This window comes from Octopus bimaculoides, chromosome 4 (genome assembly GCF_001194135.2).
Source record: "Octopus bimaculoides isolate UCB-OBI-ISO-001 chromosome 4, ASM119413v2, whole genome shotgun sequence".
Lineage (NCBI taxonomy): Eukaryota > Metazoa > Mollusca > Cephalopoda > Octopoda > Octopodidae > Octopus > Octopus bimaculoides.
In genome coordinates, this window is record NC_068984.1 from 55,742,996 (window position 1) to 55,748,553 (window position 5,558).

At 34.6% G+C, this 5,558-nt stretch overlaps 1 protein-coding gene and 1 long non-coding RNA gene across 2 annotated transcripts in view; one reads left to right on the forward strand and one right to left on the reverse strand.

Moving 5' to 3' along the window:
* LOC106877902 (uncharacterized) overlaps nt 1-2,283 on the reverse strand; it is a 3,858-nt gene extending 1,575 nt beyond the window's left edge. The window contains exons 1-2 of the long non-coding RNA XR_001410432.2: nt 1,581-2,283; nt 546-617 (exon numbers count right to left, since the gene is read on the reverse strand). This is a non-coding gene — a long non-coding RNA (uncharacterized LOC106877902). The remainder of the gene's footprint in view (nt 1-545; nt 618-1,580) is intronic.
* The window catches only part of LOC106877900 (dipeptidyl peptidase 4), a 611,833-nt gene that overhangs the window by 54,623 nt on the left and 551,652 nt on the right, over nt 1-5,558 (forward strand). The gene's annotated exons all lie outside the window — the stretch shown is intronic.

Genomic DNA, 5,558 nt, shown 5'->3' on the forward strand with positions numbered 1-5,558 from the left:
TTTTCCACAATTTAATTGTTTTTCATGCTTTACTATAAGTTGAAAAAGTCGCAAAGACTGAAACCGGTACTAAAATGTTCTTCATGAAAAAATTAGTTTAGCATTTTCTACCTTATCTTATTTTCCTTATACATATCAACTCATGTGTTCCTTTTCAACCTTCTACATATATATACTTGCACACATGCATACATGCATATATATAAATATATATATATATAATTACTATGAAGCATTGTGTAGAATATATTGTATAAAGGATCGTGGGTAAGGCCAAAACAATGCGAACATTGTATTCAATATTGAATAGAAGGTAAGTCTATATTAATTCACATATTTGTTTTCTTGTGATTCACTTCTTCCCAAAATAGCTTAGTAACATCCTCATAATAGGTTTTATAACACTTTTATCCCCTAGAGAAACATCTTGTTAGATCAATCAACTTGTCTCTATTTACTACTATTCTTATTTTACTATTCTTATTTGATTTAAATGACTATTGCGGTAACCACGTACGCATCGGCTGCGATATTAAAATACATACATTGCAATGTATTTTCATTTATTAGAAGTATTCCTCATAGCATTTTTCATTCATTAGTTCTTGTTTGGTAACCTACAAAATATTTTTTCTTTTATATTTCTTTTAAATAAATATCGTGTTGGAAAGTAATTCTTCATTTGTTAGAAATCTGAATGACATATATTTTCTGTTCAGTAAGGTAAGTTTGATGTGTTTAAAAATGAAATTAATTATTTTTCACGTTTATTTTGGAATTTTTCACATTTTCTTTGGAATTTTGAAACTAATTCTCAACGAAATATCTTGACAGAGCAGAGAGTAATTAAATTCACAAATATGATTTTTTTACAAACCTTGTGTAGCACTGATTTACTTAGTTAAATAAGTACTTGAGTTTACTCAGTGTAAAGTAATATTGGTTTCAAATTTTGGCACAAGGCCAGCAATTTCGGAGGAGAGGTAAGTCGATTACATTGACCCCAGTATTCAACTGGTACTTATTTTATCGACCCCAAAAGATATAACGCAATGTTGATTCCGACGAAATTTGAACTCAGAATGTAAAAACGGACGAAATGCATCTAAATATTTTACCCCGCATGTTAGCTATTCTTTTCTACTCTAGGTACAAGGCCCGACATTTTGGGAGGAGGCCAGCCGATTAGATCGACCCCGGTAGGCAACTGGTATTTAATTTATCGACCCCGAAAGGATGAAAGGCAAAATCGACCTCGGTGGAATTTGAATCAAGAACGTAAAGACAGACGAAATACCGCAAAGCATTGCGCCCGGGATGCTAACGTTTCTGCCAGCTCGCCGCCTTAGCGTAACGTAATATTCATATAAATATTATAAAATTTGGACCGAAATGAGAAGTAATCCATCTGTTTCTCTTTCTCTGCAAATGCACTCATTTAGCGTCCACGTTTATACTCTGTTAGTAGAGAGCCCAATGCATTATTGGTTGCAGTATTTAGTTCCTCACCTCTATGTATTTAAATGTCAGCAGGATCACCTTCTATAATCTATTACAACTGCGCCGAAATTTAATCTTACCTTGTAAAATAGTTTTCTGTTTATTGAAAATAAATCAATCGATATACGCTATAAATATAGGACAGGAATGCAAAAGCCATCACAGCTATGAAAGCACTTCGTCTCCACATTGATGTCTCTAAAATTTCATTGTAGACTGAGTATTATTGACACCTGTGGATAAAAATTTGTAAACATTTACGCTTTGAATTTTTTTTTTATGGCTTACAGCTGCCGATTAAAGTGAAGAAAATTATCATTAACGAAAATTTTAAATCAATACATATAAATTCTAACTCTTAAATTGCTTTGGGGTTTGTCGTTGTCTAATTTGTAAGCTAATAAAAGTATGCTACAGAAAAGAAATACTCATGGGTATCTCTAACTGCCAACACACTTAAATATTCACTAACACGTAGCAGTAAAATCTATGTTACACATAACGATCGCTTTATCTTAGTGTGTTTTGGATTTCAAATTTACATTTTATATTTTAGCTTAGTACTTGGTAATATATTTAATTAGACTGACAAAAGCTTGTATGTAAAAGTGAAATTATTACGGGATATATGGAATGTATGTTAGGAAATATTCCAAGAAATAAAAAAAAAGTGGTGGCTAGCGGTTATGTAAGTCTTCGAACGAAGATCTTTTACTCATATCCAGGGGAACGCCCTCTGATTGTAGGTCATGCAGCTGTACGAAAAATGTGAGTAAAAAAGAGATGCAAGGGGTGCATTTATATCGATGGATAACTGGACAAAGTGTTTTGAGCGGGGTCTGGAGGAAAAACACAGGAAGGGTGACAGGAGAAGAGGATACCAATTGTTTATTCAAGATATGAGAAGATATGTGGAGAGCCAGTTTAGAGAAACAGACGACATTATTTCAGAATTAGGTAAAACAAAGATAATCGTATTGACGTTGTCGATTAGCTCCATATAAACGGTGACGAAGAAAACTATGTTTATGGAATCCAGGAATAATCTCAACTCTTTTTTCTGTCCTTTTTTTACCTCCCTCTAATCGTCAGATTCTCTTCTTTTTCTCTGTTTGGATATTAAACTTCATCGTACATACCTTTGTTTCCTTTTTTGATTTGAGATTTTTGTTAACATGAAACATATATATAAATATATATATTTCTACAGTTTTCAAGCGCGTACACACACTTTCTTAACTCCGTGTAGTATTTCCTGTTTGTTTCCTACTTGCCTCAATTTTTTGTCTTATTTGTGTGTATCTGTTTTACATGTGTGTATGTGATAGTGGGTATAATGATGTGTGTTTGTGTGTTTGTGCATGCGCGCATGTATGTGTCAATGGAGTTACCCACTTCATAGCAAAGTGTGTTACTGTGAAATCTCAACCCTCAACAACACCATAAAGTTCATTTCGCTGATATCTTCTCCTATGTGGATCTTAGATGTCAAGGCTGGACACTGCAGTCGCAACCATAAGGTGCATTTGGGAAGAGGTAATATCTTCACATCTTTTGTTTCCTCACTCGTGAACATACTTAGTATGAGCAGCAGTGGCGGCAGTAATCACAATTCTTTATTGACTGGACTTTCGTTGCTGCTATTCTTTATCAGGTGCAATAATCAAAAGATCCACAAGTAAAGGAGAATATAGCCACCATTGAATTTGATAAACCGCTTTGAAAAATGAAGCAAGCAAGCGTGTGAATATGTATGTTTATGTGTTTGTGCGTGAGTGCATGTGTGTATGCGTGCGTTAGACACTCCCATGGAGAGGAAATATTAATGAATATAGAAAGCTGTTTATATAAGCAACATGGAATAATAAAATGTATACGATGTGTTTACTTCATTATGTTGAAAATACAAAAACAATCATCACCATCAAGATTTTGTCTCAATTTTATCATTATAATATTCATAATACACAATAGAATGTATAAAAATGAAATTAACAATAACTTTAGACGTTACTTAATTGTAATTAAACAAGCTCTTCAAAGTTTTTCCTTTCACGAAAATTAATAATCGGCTTTAATTATTATGATTGAACGTAAAAACGACGATTTATTAATGTCGATTGGTTACTAATTTTGGAAAATTCGAGCGAAATAACCTCGACACTACGTATGCATAAGTTTGCGTAGAAATGTGTGTGTGTGTGCATGTGCGTATGTGTGCGAGTAGGTGCAAGATGGTGTATTTGTCTTTGTTACACGTGTGCGATACATGCACTTCTGTCAAGTTTCCGGCCTGAATATAAGTTTCTTTCACAATGCACCAAGACTCTTTCCTCTATTGACTAAAACTTTATAAATATGAGTGGCAGAATATATATTTTTCATATTTTACTTGTATCACTTATTGGACTGCGGCCATGTTGGGGCACTGCCTTGAAGAGCTCAGTCGAACAAATCGACTCCAGTATGTATTTTTATAAGTCTGTTATTCTATTGGCCACTGTGACGAAATGGTATGTGATTTAGACGCAAACACACCAACATCGATTGTCAACCGGTGATTAGGGACAAATACAAGCACGCACACATAATTGTGTGTACGCACACATACACACACGTACAGACACACACATACACACACGTACAGACACACACATACATACATGCACACATGCACACACACATACACACACACACACACAAGCAAATATACGCTCCAGTTTCCGTCATAGTGGGATTAAACTCAAAACCACGTGGTTAGAAAGCGCGCTTTTAACCACATAGCCATGCCAGCGCTTTTAATTTCAATGTAGATATTTCTGTATCTAAATTCCCGTGAGACATTGACAGTTATTTATTACTTTGCCAAATTTAGAAATCTTATTGCGTTTTTTATTTTGCAAAGTCTTTTATGAAAGACTTCGCAAAATAATTACTTTATCATTAACAGCGAGTCACTTTTGAGTCCCCAAGTAAATTTTCATATATATAAGGCACAAAGCTTTATATGAAAATGAATACCGTAGGGCGTGTGATATATGTGATTATCTTTGATTTTTCAATATTGAACACACTCTATATGTCAATAAAGTTATATATTTTAATTTGTGATACAGTCTCTGAAAATCGTCTAGAAATTTTCGTTAGCAGTTTAGTGATTGCTTGAAGCTATCGACATAGAAACTCAGAAAATATAACAGTCTTTTAAAATACATCCAACCGTTCTAAGTTTATTGAGTAGAATAACCATTCAATAAGTCAGACTTTTACTATAACTGTCTTGTATTAAACTTCTGCTTCTTGGTTTCTTGCTTTATGGTGGTTTTGTTTTACGTATTACAATATGCATTGCTATTGCAGGATTCTCCGTCATAGGCATAATACTTCTGATAACGATAATTTGGAAATTTTGTTGCTTATATGTCTTTTACATTTTACTTGTTTTAGACACATTCGGCTGCTGTCATGCTGGTCACCACCTTAGAGAACTTTAGTCGAATGAATCGATCCTAGTACTGTTTTTTAAAGGCTGGTATTTGTTTTATCAGTGTTTTAAGCCGAACAGCTAAGTTACACAGACAAACCCACCAACAACGTTTGTTAAGCAACAGCGGGGTAGAGGATATGGACACAAACACACACACGAACGCACACGCACTCACACATATGTATGCAGGCGTACGATGGGTTTCTTTCAGTTGCCGTGAATCAAATCCAGCCAAGGCTTTTGTCGACCCGAAAGTATAATCTATTATACACTTACCCAATGTGCCACGCAATAGGAATGCCCCCAGAACCAGGTGGTTGTGAAGCAAACTTGATACAACACATCCGGAGAGAGAGAGAGAGAGAGAGAGAGAGAGAGAGAGAGAGAGAGAGAAGGGATTAAACACACAAGCACGTATCCATGCACACGCAAGTGTATGCATTTGTGTACGTGATTGTGCACATGGTTATGAGCGTGTATATATGTATGTATGTATATATACATATATATATATATACATCCCATGGTTAGTCATGACCGAAGGGAGTCTCAGCAGCATATATGTATATAT